Source organism: Somniosus microcephalus, chromosome 5 (assembly GCF_052327205.1).
Source record: "Somniosus microcephalus isolate GS21.2 chromosome 5, FLI_Smic_1.0, whole genome shotgun sequence".
In the NCBI taxonomy this organism is placed as follows: domain Eukaryota; kingdom Metazoa; phylum Chordata; class Chondrichthyes; order Squaliformes; family Somniosidae; genus Somniosus; species Somniosus microcephalus.
Window position 1 is genome coordinate 116746878 of NC_140991.1, and position 14252 is coordinate 116761129.

At 45.3% G+C, this 14252-nt stretch overlaps 1 pseudogene; it reads left to right on the plus strand.

The window, feature by feature from the left end:
- Nucleotides 1-5653, plus strand: part of LOC147117268 (uncharacterized) — a 36484-nt pseudogene extending 30831 nt beyond the window's left edge.
- Nucleotides 5654-14252: the final 8599 nt, after the last annotated feature.

The following is a 14252-nucleotide window of genomic DNA, read 5'->3' on the forward strand; positions in this document are numbered from 1 at the left end:
CTCTTAATTGTTTCCTTCTTTATTCTTAATTGTACTCACCTGTGCATGGTTATATGCCTACTATTTAAGTGGTGCTTAGTTTATGTTCATTGCTCAGTCTTGAGTTTCACTGCCTTGTGATTCCTCTTGCCGGCCTGCTAGCCTGTATCTGTGCTGTTGTTATTTTGTTTATTTCAAGTAAAGTCTATCTTTGTTTTTGCAACCTAACCTCTGCCTCAGTTTGCCTTCCTGCAGTTGGGTTCACCTAGTTCCATTCCTCACAATTTGTGTCCTCTTCCGTGAAGACAGAACCAAAGTGTTTAATTGCTCTGCCATTTCCTTGTTCCCCATTATAAATTCTCCTGCTTCTGACTGTCTTCACTAATCTTTTTCTTTTTACATACTTGTAGAAGCTTTTACAGTCCACTTTTATGTTCCTTGCTAGTTTACTCTCATACTCTATTTTTCCCCTCGATCAATCTCTTGGTCTTTTTTTGCTGAACTCTAAACTGCTCCCAATCCTCAAGCTTGCTACTTTTTCTGGCAACATTATATGACTCCTCTTTGGATCTAATACTATCCTTAATTTGTTACAGAGAGTAGGGTTAATTGATATGTACTCAAATTGGAAGGACTTGACTTATGGGGCTCGATTTTCATTGAGCCGTGGAGGCGGGCTTGGAGGCGTGCGGAGGGTTAAAATCGCGAAAACTCTCTCTCTCTCTCTCTCACTCTCTCTCTCTTCTCTCCCCCCACTCCACCCCACCCCCCCCCCCCCCACCGGCCTGGTCCCCAATTCCGAGTAATTTTAACTCAGTCGTGTCTGATGGTCCCGACTCCGTCCCGCATCCAACAGGCGGGACTGGTCGTTCAGGCCCTTAACAACCACTAAATGGCCTCTATAATCCTATTTTGAAAGGCCCTTGCAAATTTAACCCTTTTCCCACATGAAACACGCCTGCTGGGAAACATGAATGTGAAACCTGTCGGGAGCACTATTGGATTGCTGACTATCAACTGCAGGTCAACCATTAAAGAGGAGATTTGATCAGCCATCATTTGCAGGTGGCAGAGGACTTAGTGGTCTCAGGTCTGGGGCAACTTTTAGAAGGCTTAACCACACCTGTGGAAGGTTGGAGCCTCACACCCATCTCCAGTGTGACCTCCTGGGAAACCCCTCTCGCCACCTTCACTCAGCGCTTCCTCAATGGAGGCATATACCAGAAGCATAGGAGCCATTTATTTCCTTCCCATCTGGGCATTAGAGGAGCTCGAGCACCAGCCATGGCAGCAGCAGAACCAGGAACAACAGCAGCACCAGCAACAGCAGCAGCAGCAGGAGCGCCAGGCTGCTGCTCACCCACCTGAAACTGCACAGGCCAGAAGGGGCCAGCGCCTGGAAGTGGCTGGAGAGCACCTTGCTGCACATCGGGGGGCCATGGGGACCCATATCTGCAATGGCAGTCCTACTCAGAAGGACTACCATGAAGGTCTGGTTTCTCTGTTCAATAGATGCCCATCGGTCCTCAAGAGATGTCATTCTATTCTGAACAATGACCATGTTTTCCATACCCTGGCGACTAAGCTCCTCCATGGCCATAGCCATCCTCTCCTCTATGGTAGCCAGCCTTACCACAGAGGTAGCCATCCTTTCCGTGGTGATGCATTCATGCGCCAATGACTCCACAAAGGCTCTGCTCATGTTTGCTATGGGCTCCTCCATTCACTCCACACTCGCAGCGACCCTAGAGACAAAACCTGCCAGAGACTCCTGCATCTGTGCCTGGAGTTCCATCACCTCTAATTTTATGGATGGACCCAGGGGCAAAGGGTCGACATGCTGCTGAGCCGAGCTGGCAGAACCCTGCGCCCTCCGACTAGGCCTCTCCACTGCTGTCCCTGTCTCCACAATCTGCTGATGCTCAATTGTGAGCTGTGGTACACCAGGTGACAACACTACTCTATGTCCCGAAAGTCCCACCGAGGTGTGAGTGTCTGCGCTGGTGCTGGGTACGCTGAATTCTGGTGATGCTGCGCCCTCAGAGGTTGCAGCTTCCTCTGAGGAGTCTGGCTGCTCAGCCTCTTCTTTCTGGCTAGGGCGGACGGATGCTTGTGATGGTCCTGTGGGGGAGTAAAGGAAAGAGTCAGAGATGTGATGCAAAGGCTACATGCACATAGCTTTTTGCAGATGCTCATAAGTCCATCTGTTACAGCTTCACAATCATTATCAGTGACTCATGCAATGTCAAAGAGAGAGATGGGAAACTTTTCTGTCACCAGCTTGCTATGTTACACCCATCTGTCTGTCCCCCACGCGCAAATCATCCTCTATTCCCATAATTTCCAGGACGGCCTCCTCCCAGGGGGTCAGGTGGGCTATTGAGGCTGTCCCTCCTCCTGTCCTGGCTCACTCTCTTTTGTTGTGAGCTCTCTTTTCCTGCAATGAGGGAGACAAGTGGAGGTTGAGTGAGAATGAAGGAGTGAGTGTAGAGATTGCATAGCATAGATGCTTAGAAGGAGACAAAGATGGAGTGAGGTTGCAAGACCAAGGGCCCTCCCTGTGTGTTGTCAGTTGTGTTCAAAGCATCACAGTGATAGGGAGTGTGAGGGCTGCATGGTCGAATAGTTATGTGAATGTGAGCATAGAGAGAGATGGAATGGGTAAGGGTGCATGGATGTCAGTGTCAAGTGGGATGTGGAGGAAGAGATTGCTAAAGCTGAGTGCTGGTGAGGAAAGGCAATGGGGATCAGGTTGAGGGTGATGGGAAATTCATACTCACTTTTCCAGTGCGCTGAAGGGCATGAAATCTTTTCCTGCACTGTATCCAGGTTCTGTGGGTGACTTCCAAGGAGCTGACCTCCTCAGCCACCTGCATCCACACTGCCTTGGTCTGAGTGGGAGGCCTCTTCCTCCCTGATGAAGGGAAGAGCTCCTCCCTGTTGGCCCTAGCCCCATCCACTAATGCCTGCAGTGCCACCTCGTCAAAGCAAGGAGCTGATCTGGCCCTCCCGCTTGTCATATTTGCTGCAGCTCCCTCACACTGCACAGTCAATAAGCTTGGCAGTCTGCAGAAGAAGCAAGGCTTGCTGTGGACCTTAAATGCAGCAGCAATGATGACGTTATCGGAGGGGACTTTCAGTCATGAAAAACCCATTTGCAAAGGCTTCCCACACGTTGGAAATCAATTGGCCAATTGAGTTAAAATTGCATCAATCCCACATCCATTTAGATTCGTGTGGGAAACACGAAATTCGGATAACACAACACCATCCCGCACCTGAGTTAAAATCACCCCATGGTGTCCCAACACTGGGCCTCAACTATTCACTCTATTTATTAATGACTTAGATAACATAATACAGAGCCATATAGCCAAGTTTGCCAATGACGCATAGATTGGTGGCAGAGTAAGCAGTGTAGTTGGGAACATAAAATTACAAAGAGACATTGATAGATTAAGTGAGTGGGCAAAACTGTGGCAGATGGATTTCAACTGAGGTAAATGTGAGGGCATCCATTTTGGACATAAAAAGGATAGATCCAAGTACTTTTTTAAATGGTGAAAAGCTAGGAACAGTAGAGATTCAAAGAGATTTATGGGTCCATGTACACAGATCACTTAAATGTAGTGGCCAGGTACAAAAATTAATCAAAAAGACTAATATTGTAGAGGGCTAGAATATAAAGGGGAGGCAGTTTTGCTACAGCTATACAAAGCACTGGTTAGACCACATCTGGAGTATGGTGCACAGTTATGGGCACCACACCTTAGAAAGCATATATTGGCCTTGGAAGGATTGCAATGCAGATTGACCAGAATGATAACAGGGCTCCAAGGGTTAAATTATGAGGAGAGATTGCATGAATTAGGCTTGTATTCCCTGGAATATAGAAGATTAAGAGGTGATTTGATTGAGATTTTTAGGATTTTGAAAGGAATTGACAGGGTAGATAGAGAGAAGCTTTTTCTGCTGCTGGGGGAGTCTAGGACAAAGGGACCTAACCTTAATATTAAAGCTGCGCCATTCAGAAGAGAAGTTAGGAAACACTACTTCACGCAAAAGGTGGTAGAATTGTGGAACTCTCTCCCACAAAAAGCAGTAGATGCTAGCTCAATTAATAATTTTAAATCTGTGATCGATAGATTTTTGCTAGCCAAGGGTATAAAGGGATATGGAGCCAAGGCTGCTGGATGGAGTTAGGATACAGATCAGTCATGACCTCATTGAATGGCAGAACAGGCTTGAGGGGCTGAATTACCCACTCCTGTTCCCATGTTCCTATTACCTTCCTCTTCCTTATTCTGCGCTCACCTCATTCAGACATATGCATGCTTTCCAGCACAACACCATGACACAAACTCTACTTTCGTCAGCTTCATTTGAAGGGGTGTTTTATAGCCAGCATTCTAACATATGCTCCTCTTTTGTTTCCATAACTGAACCCCAAGAACCAGATCTGAGTGGCACTCAAAGCTGGCACCTGACTGCAACCTGCATCATTCACTCCTTCCATAGAAAGTACCAGCACAAGTAAAACCATTGCAGGGAATTTAGATAGCAATTTAAGGAGTGTGCATTGCACTGGGTGATATACAGAGCATGAATGAGCAGAAGCAGGCATTGGTCACAGTGGAAAAGTAGGAACCTGTTGGCCAAAGAGTCAGCTTGTGTCCTTCATCGCTGCAGAGCTCAGTGGGCATCACTGGGATTCAGCCCTCGCTGGGCCTGCATTTAAAAGAAGGATGTTAACTGATAACCAGTGTTCTTTGCAGCAATTAGAGAATGTGGCAAGCACTGTGCACAGTCTGGTGAAAACCACGGAGGAGTCCACTAACCACATCTGTGCGGTCATGTGTGACCATTTAACAGAACAGTCAACCATGGAATGTGTGGCAAATCCAGAGGTGCTGCTTGTGACAGAATTCCTAAACCCAGTCAGAGTATATCTCATGAATGCACAGATTGCAGCCATATAGGCTTTGAGTTCCAATCTATAACAGGTTCCCTTGTCCAGCTTCGACTAGCGAGGGGATCAGATGGAGAGAACCATGGCATTAGCTTCTAGCCAAGGCTCAGTGGTATTATTCTCGCCTCTGAGTCAGAAGATCGAGGGTTCAAGTCCCACTCCAGAGACTTGAGCACATAATCCAGGCTGACACTGCAGTGCAGTAGTGAAGGAGCATCGCACTGTTAGAGGTGCATCTTTCAGTTGAGACGTTAAACCAAGGCCATGGTGCTATTTGAAGAAGAGCAGGGTAGCTTCCTCCCCCCACCTCCCCCGCCCCCCCCCCCGGCCAATATTTATCCCTCAACCAACATTACTAAAACAGATTATCTGGTCATTTAGCTCATTGCTGTTTGTGAGACCTTATGCAAAATTGGCTACTATGTTTCCTACATGACAACAGTGACTACACTTCAAAAATACTTAATTGTCTGTAAAGCACTGAGACTTCCTGAGGTCATGAAAGGAGCTATATAAATGCAAATGTTTTTTTCTTTTTTCTTTTTTCTTTTTATAGGACTTCATTGGCCTTATTACTGGCCACAGGTCTATTACTGGACACGCCAAGGCACTGCCAGCAGTAGAAGCATGGCTGGATTAGGTATGGATGCGGCTGCTTCCTCTCAGGGTGATGCCACATCTGGCTCCTCAGGCCCCTTCCCATGAAATGATAAGAGATGTTCCAGGACCAGCAAGGGACATTGTGTCAACTGTGGCAGGGCCAAGACAAGGAGATGCAGGACCATTTAATTCCAGGAGGTTCACACTAACATTCAGCGGCCACCTACCTCATTTACTTCTGCCAGTGGGCCCGCACCTAGAAGGTGCACAAGATTAGGATACACAACACATACATAGTCACCAAGGGGAAGCACCAGGACAAATAAACACTAGCTACATACACTCATCACATTTAGGGAATTAAATATGGGTTGCATCATCGTGGAAGCACCATCTCAATAAGGATTCAAGACGAGGGCCAACCACCATCTTCTCCGAGCAACTAGGGATGGGCAATAAGTGTCGCCAGTGTCACCCACATCCTGAGGACAAAAACATACTTATTTCAACTGTGCCCAGAGAGTTCTTTTCTGTTGTATTCTAAAGTATAATTACGCCAAAGGATTGGCAGTTCATGGTAATTGATGTAGTGCAGAGGGCAATGTTTCTGAAGGTGTATTGGGCCACTGTATTGTGCATAATGGAGAAGACTGTTACTTTATTGGGTATATGTGGCATTTAACTAAAGATCTCATCCATAAGAATGGTATATGACTCCTGGGGGGAGAAATTCAGTATAACCCCGTTTGGGGCGCTAACTTCGCCAGGGCGCTAAAATTAGCGCCCCGGAAAAATTAGCGCCCCCACGCCGGAAATTAGTCGGTTGCACCCCAAAGGGAAGCGGGGTGCTACTGGAGGTGCCCCACCTCTCTCTTGGGGCGCTGCGAGGGGAGGGGCCTTGTGCAGCGCGATCTGGGGCCCAGCTGGGCCCCGGGGAGCGGGAGTACAGGCAAAAGAGCCCGGCACCCAAGAGAAGTGCTGGGCTCTTAGAGCACAGCCAGCACTCCGCAGGGGGGGCGGTTCAGGAGGCCGGGGACGGGAGCGCAGGCAGGTGCTGGCAGGCGGCCAACAACAAAAATGGCCACCCCGCACCTCGCCTTTAATTTGCGCCTCCCCAGCCGCAAGTACGCCACCCTGACCCTGTCTGACATAGCGTCCGGCGGTAAATCAGGGGGCGCTCCCGAAGATCGCGGCCGGCAGCATCACCTGTGGCCATTCCCTGCTACTGGGCACTGTCTCAACAGACCCATTGATCTGTGGGACATCAGACCCAATAATAGCATTGAGATTAGCGAAGCCCATATCAATAGCTATCTTCGTGCAATCTTCAAGCTTATCTAAGTAGGATGAGATACCCAAAGCCTTTATGGCAGCAGTCTGAGCAATTGTAAGAGATGCTAAGACTGGAATTGGGACTCTTTAAGTTCCGTCTAATTTATTTTCAACTATTAAATTTCTTAATTTTGCAACTTTAAAAAAAATCTTTGCTCTGTGTGTTGGACAGCAGCCACAATTTTAATAAGAAATATTAGCATATCTACATACTCTGGTGAATTTTATTTTGTTTACTATTAGATTTTCTCATGGGAAATCTATCAAATAGAATGCACAGAGCAACTTTGGAGGCAGTGATTTATGGGTTAATGTTGACTTTTGCTTCTGCTGTACTGTAGAGAATCACCAACTACTTGGAATTTGCTGTATCCCCGGTGCTGTACGTGACCAGAGAGCACTTGATAGTGGATTGAACACAAAAAAATGGGAAACTATTCCATTTGCACAACTTGAGCACAAAATTCACCTTTTTAAAAAAGAAGTTCCAAGCTAAATCTAAAATTAACAGAAGAGTGAGCCTGTGAGGGCAAACTTGAAGATTAAAGAACAACATGTCAGAGGTTGAATTAATATCATGAAATGTATTTAAAGGGGAAGTGTTGAATCCATGGCTAAGCATTCAGGCTGGAAAATCAGAACAGGAGCCACAGTATCGGCGCAAAGAGACAAAAGCAGAAAAGTTAGGCCTCAAAGCTATTATGCTGAGGCAGCTGCTGAGTGTTTAGACGATTCATTGTACTATAGTGGGTTTATTGGTTTACAGTTTAGAGTCCAAAAGACCACCAGGTAGAAGGAGAAGTGGTAACTGAAGAGTGAAATTGGAGCTGCAATGATATTCCACTCTCCACTCGCTGGCTTTTATGAAATCTTCTTAGCAGAATGAATTGGTCCAGGTGCTTTATAAATCTGAGCAGAGACCTCCCATATGTTTAGGGAAAAAATTAAGTTATAAAATTGAAAAATATATATTCCTGAAGTGCCAATTCCCTGCTAGTCCTTTGTTGGCATGGCAGATGCATTGTCTGCGTTCCTTTCACAAGGCTGAATGGAAGAAACTGGAAAAGGACATATAACAACTGATGAAAAGAAACAAAAGGTGAAAATATTACTTGTACACAATAACTTATTTTGATACAGTAAGTACTTGCAGTATATTTTCAAAAACAAGAATTTCTGATAAAAGAAAATGCCTTTACCATCATCTTACACTGAGCTTGGACAAATATTTACATGGTGAGTAAAGTCCAGGCATGCACAGACACTCACGCCTTTTCAGCTTCATACAAAAGGAGCTGAAGTAGTGATCATGCAGGCAGTTTTTAGTTTGCTCACCAATCGTGATGGCTGTCACGTAAACAACCACTGGATTTATTGCATGCTGCCTGATGTGCAGCGTCCATTCTATACCATAAAATAAATGTTACACTGCCTCACGTGCAGTCTATGTGTAAAGTGGAGAACTCGGGGTCATACTTCTCATTGTTCAAAAAAAGCAATAGTATTGCCTATTCTTGATCACAATTTACAACCCACTAATGAATTGTGGGAACACACAGTCTTTTCCAATGATGTGATTTTGCTGAAAAAATAGCACCTGAAATAATAATCCTTTAACATTTATCAAGCAGCTGATGAGCCACTAAATTGGTACAAATGTTGCAAAATTCATCAGTCCAGCTATGAAATGTGCAATTTTGAGGGAGAATTGGAAATTGGAAAATCCTATTGTACTGACGAGCAAAAGTTGTGCTGTGGAGAGATGTGAGACGATTTTAATTGGAGTAGATGGCTTCCACAATATGGGAAGGAGGCAACAAGAATGGCAGTGGGAGAGTGAACAAGGTATCAAGAGTTTTGAGCAGAGTGGCACAGCAGAAGCATGCTGGGCCCATAGCCCAGAGGTCAATGGATCAAAACCATTCTCTGCCAGCAGCAAGATCAACTTTTAAGAGTGAGAGGTGATCTAATTCAAACATATAAAATTCTTACAGGTCTTGACAGGGTAGATGCAGGGAGGACATTTCCCGTGGCTGGGGAGTCTAGAACTAAAGGTCACAGTCTCAGAATAAGGGGTCGGCCATTTAGGACTGAGAAGAGGAGAAATGTCTTCACTCAGAGGGTGGTGAATCTTTGGAACTCACCACACCAGAGGGCCGTGGATGCTCAGCCCTTCAGTATATTCAAGACAGAGATCGATAGATATTTGGATATTAAGGGAATCAAGGGATATGGGGATAGTGCAGGAAGATGGAGTTGAGGTAGGAGATCAGCTATGATCTTATTGAATGGCGGAGCAGGCTAGAGGGGATGAATGGCCTACTCCTGCTCCTATTTCTTATGTTATTATGTTCTTAAGACACCGATGACCTGTCTGGAGTTTAGAAAGAAGTTGCACAACTTAAAGAAAAGCATGATTTGAAACCGCATGTTCCCACAATTTCATCAGTGGATGGCAGCACTGCAGCAACTCGCCAAGGTTTCTTCGACAGCACCTCCCAAACCCGCGGCCTCTACCACTTAGAAGGACAAGGGCAGCAGGCGCATGGGAACACCATCACCTCCAAGTTCCCCTCCAAGTTACACACCATCCTGACTTGGAAATATATTGTTGTTACCTTCATCGTTGCTGGGTCAAAATCCTGGAACTCCCTCCCTAACATCACAGTGGGAGTACCTTCACCACACGGACTGCAGCAGTTCAAGAAGGCAGCTCACCACCACCTTCTCAAGGGCAATTAGGGATGGGCAATAAATGCTGGCCTTGCCAGCAATGCCCTCATCCCAGGAATGAATATTTTAAAAAATGCAGTGAAATAATGCAGTTTTTAGCCCTTTCTGCCTTTCAAAAGAAAAATTAACATTAAAAAGAAGTCCCAAAGGTGAATATTCAGTCTTAAAGCTGAATTCCCTTCCTAACCTCCAAAAATGGGAAAACTGCATCAGCACTAATACAAATGCCAGGGAAGGGGCACCCAGGGTCTCGCACGCAGCACTCCAGCATTGTGCAGAGGGTCAACACTGCAAGACAGGTTCTCTACACACAGGGGCCAGGGGGCCCTCCAGAAAGAATGACTACAACACCGAGGCCGCCACTGCCAGCAGTGTTGCCCCCACCATCTGGCTCCAGTGCCCAAAGAAGCTTCATGACCTCAGGCCAGTGGTCAAGGTCAGTGAATGAATCTTCAAAAGCCATCTCCTACCAACTGCACCACTAGCCTCACACACCGCTCAATGCTCGACCCCCACCCTCAATCACTCACCTACCAACAATCTGCATCAATCATGAGGCACATCTCCCATTCCTAGCCTCACCTCACCCCCTTGGAGGAGACAATGCAGGCCATTCTTGGCAGGGCCACGGCTGAGCCCTTGGCCAGTGGCGGGGCTGAAACAATAAAAGATGCTGATATCCTTATACGTTATCCTTCTACTGGCATGCACGTCAGGCTTTCCCACCCTCACGTCACCCTAACTCCACCCTTGTGTCTTCCTCATTTCACACACCCAAGAAATGCAGCCTGCCCAGCCAGTGGGTGACCAAGAAGAGGGAGAGGAGAGTGAAGAAGAACAAGAAGATGATTGATTTGACACTCCCAGCCACCAGCTCCTCAAGGTCAACCAGCAAGGACATTTCCAGTGTCCCCCACTGAAAGACAGCAACCTTCCACCAGCCATGCTGCAGCCACTGTGTGACATCAGTAGGATAGGCAAAGACACACACAAGACACTCACTAAGAGAATGCATGAGGGTAATGAGTTGATTTCTTGATGTTATATTTGATGGAAAGATGTATAAAGTTGGATTGGAAAGTTTGCTTTGTGGTGGCTTTTATTTCAGCATCATGGCCAATAGGACGTTGTGATAGTCAGTAACAGAGGGAAGGGAAGGTGTGGGACTAATGTTGAAAGGAGAATTGGGGTTGTGGTCACTGGGACCGCAGCAGATGATTCCATCCCGGATATCCCGGCACAAAGAGGCTGTCTGGGACGCATCCTTCCGTCTGTTTCCACCTCTTCTGTTTTCTCCTCTTCTGTGACTTCCTCTTCCCTCTGTGAGAGGATGCTGTAAATCTGAATGAACATAAGAACATAAGAAATAGGAGCAGGAGTAGGCCAATCGGCCCCTCGAGCCTGCTCCGCCATTCAATAAGATCATGGCTGATCTGATCCTAACCTCAAATCTTCTATCACTCTGCATCCACCCGAACCCATGTGATCTCCCGGGAGAGGTGAAAAACCAGATAAAGACCCAATGGCCAATTTGGGAGAAAAAAATCTGGGAAATTCCTCTCCGACCCATCTAGGCGATCGAAATTCTTCCAGGAGATCACTCTGTCCCTATATTTTCTACAGTACTTACCTTCTGTAAAGGCGATCTCCACCCAGCCAGGAACAGGAATAAAACCATCTCCTGAAATCTAACACAGAATTAGAACACAGTAGGAGCAGAACCAGGCTACACGGCCCCTGGGCCCACTCCACTACCCACAGGGCCATGACCATTCCGAACCCAGACTCATGTCCAATTTCCTGCCCGCTCCCCGTAACCCTTAATTCCCTTTACTTCTAGGAAACTATCTATTTCTGTTTTAAATTTATTTAATGATGTAGCTTCCACAGCTTTCTGGGGCAGCAAATTCCACAAACCTACCACCCTCTGAGTGAAGAAGTTTCTCCTCATCTCAGTTTTGAAAGAGCAGCCCCTTATTTTAAGATTATGCCCCCTAGTTCTAGTTTCACCCATCATTGGGAACATCCTCACCGCATCCACCCGATCAAGCCCCTTCACAATCTTATATGTTTCAATAAGATCGCCTCTCATTCTTCTGAACTCCAATGAGTAGAGTCCCAATCTACTCAACCTCTCCTCATATGACCACCCCCTCATCCCCGGGATTAACCGAGTGAACCTTCTTTGTACTGACTCGAGAGCAAGTATGTCTTTTCTTAAGTATGGACACCAAAACTGTATGTAGTATTCCAGGTGCGGTCTCACCAATACCTTGTACAACTGCAGCAATACCTCCCTGTTTTTATATTCCATCACCCAAGCAATAAAAGCCAACATTCCATTGGCCTTCTTGATCACTTGCTGCACCTGCATACTAACTTTTTGAGTTTTGTGCACCAGGACCCCCAGATCCCTTTGTACTACAGTACTTTCCAGTTTCTTGCCATTAAGATAATAACTTGCTCTATGATTTTTCCTGCCAAAGTGCATAACCTCACACTTTCGAGTATTGTATTCCATCTGCCAAATCACTGCCTACTTACTTAGCATGTCTTCTATGTCCCTTTGCAGGTTTTTTATGTCCTCCTCACTCTACTTCCCGTCCCATCTTTGTATCATCTGCAAACTTTGATATGTTACACTCGGTCCCCTCCTCCAAATCGTTAATATAGATTGTAAAGAGTTGGGGACCCAGCACTGACCCCTGCGGAACACCACTAGTTACTGGTTGCCAATCTGAGAACGAACCATTTATCCCAACTCTCTGCTTTCTGTTAGAGAGCCAATCCTCCACCCACGCCAGAATATTACCCACAATCCCGTGATTTTTTATCTTGAGCAATAATCTTTTGTGTGGCACCTTGTCAAATGCCTTTTGGAAGTCTAAATACACTACGTCCACTGGTTCCCCTTTATCCACTCTGTATGTTACTTCCTCAAAAAACTCCAGCAAATTTGTCAAACATGACTTCCCCTTCATGAAACCATGCTGAGTTTGTCCTATTAAATTATGTTTATCCAAATGTCCCGTTACTGTCTCCTTAATAATGGACTCTAACATTTTACCAACCACAGATGTTAGGCTAACAGGTCTATAGTTTCCAGCCTTCTGCCTACTACCCTTTTTAAATAAGGGTGTTACATTAGCAGTTCTCCAATCTGCCGGGACCTTTGCTGAGTCCAGTGAGTTTTGGAAAATTATTACCAATGCATCCACAATCCCTACCGCTACTTCCCTCAAGACCCTAGGATGCAAGCCATCAGGTCCAGGGGATTTATTCGCCTTGAGTCCCATTATTTTACCAAGTACCACTTCCTTAGTGATTTTAATCATATTTAGTTCCTCCCCCCCTAGAGCCCCCTGTTTGTCCAGTGTTGGGATATTCTTAGTGTCCTCTACTGTAAAGACTGATACAAAATAATTGTTCAGTGTTTTTGCCATCTCCATGTTTCCCACCATTAATTTCCCGGTCTCATCCTCTAAGGGACCAACATTTACTTTAGCCACCCTTTTTCTTTTTATATAACTATAGAAACTTGTACTGTCTGTTTTTATATTTTTTGCTAATTTACTTTCATAATCTATCTTCCCTTTCTTAATCAATCTTTTAGTTATTTTTTGCTGTCTTTTAAAGACTTCCCAATCCTCCACCCTCCCACTAGATTTGGCTACCTTATATGCCCTTGTTTTTAGTCGGATACTATCCTTAATTACTTTACTTAGCCACGGATGGCTATCTTTTCTTTTACACCCTTTTTTCCTCAGTGGAATATATATTTTTTGGAAGTTGTAAAATAACTCCTTAAATGTACACCACTGCTCATGTACCGTCTTACCCGTTAATCTATTTTCCCAGTCCACTCTAATCAATTCCACTCTCATACCTTCATAGTCTCCTTTATTCAAGCTCAGCACGCTTGTTTGAGATCCAACCTTCTCACCCTCTAATTGAATATGGAACTCAACCATGTTATGGTCACTCATTCCAAGGGGATCCTTTACTAGGACATTTTTAATTAATCCTGTCTCATTACACAGGACCAGATCTAAGGTTGCTTGCCCCCTGGTTGGTTCAGTTACATACTGGTCAAGAAACCCATCTCTAATACACTCAATGAACTCATCCTCAAGGCTGCTTTGCCCAATTTGATTTGTCCAGTTAATATGATAATTAAAATCCCCCATAATTATAGCTGTTCCCTTATTACAAGCCTCAACTATTTCCTGATTAATACTCCGTCCAACAGAGTTGCAACTGTTCGGAGGCCTATAGACTACACCCACTAGTGTTTTTTTCCCCTTATTATTCCTTATCTCCACCCAAACTGTTTCACTATCCTGCTCCTTTGACCCAATATCATTTCTCTGTATTATAGTTATTCCTTCCTTTATTAACATAGCCACCCCACCTCCTCTCCCTTCCTGCCTGTCCTTCCTGATTGTTAAATAACCTGGTATGTTTAATTCCCAGTCATGGTCACCCTGCAGCCATGTTTCGGTAATGGCCACAAGATCATACCCATATGTCGTTATTTGTGCCGTTAACTCATTCATTTTGTTACGAATGCTATGTGCATTCAGATAAAGAACTTTCAAATATGTTTTGTAACACTTAGTTCCTGTTTTTTCCCTTTTTA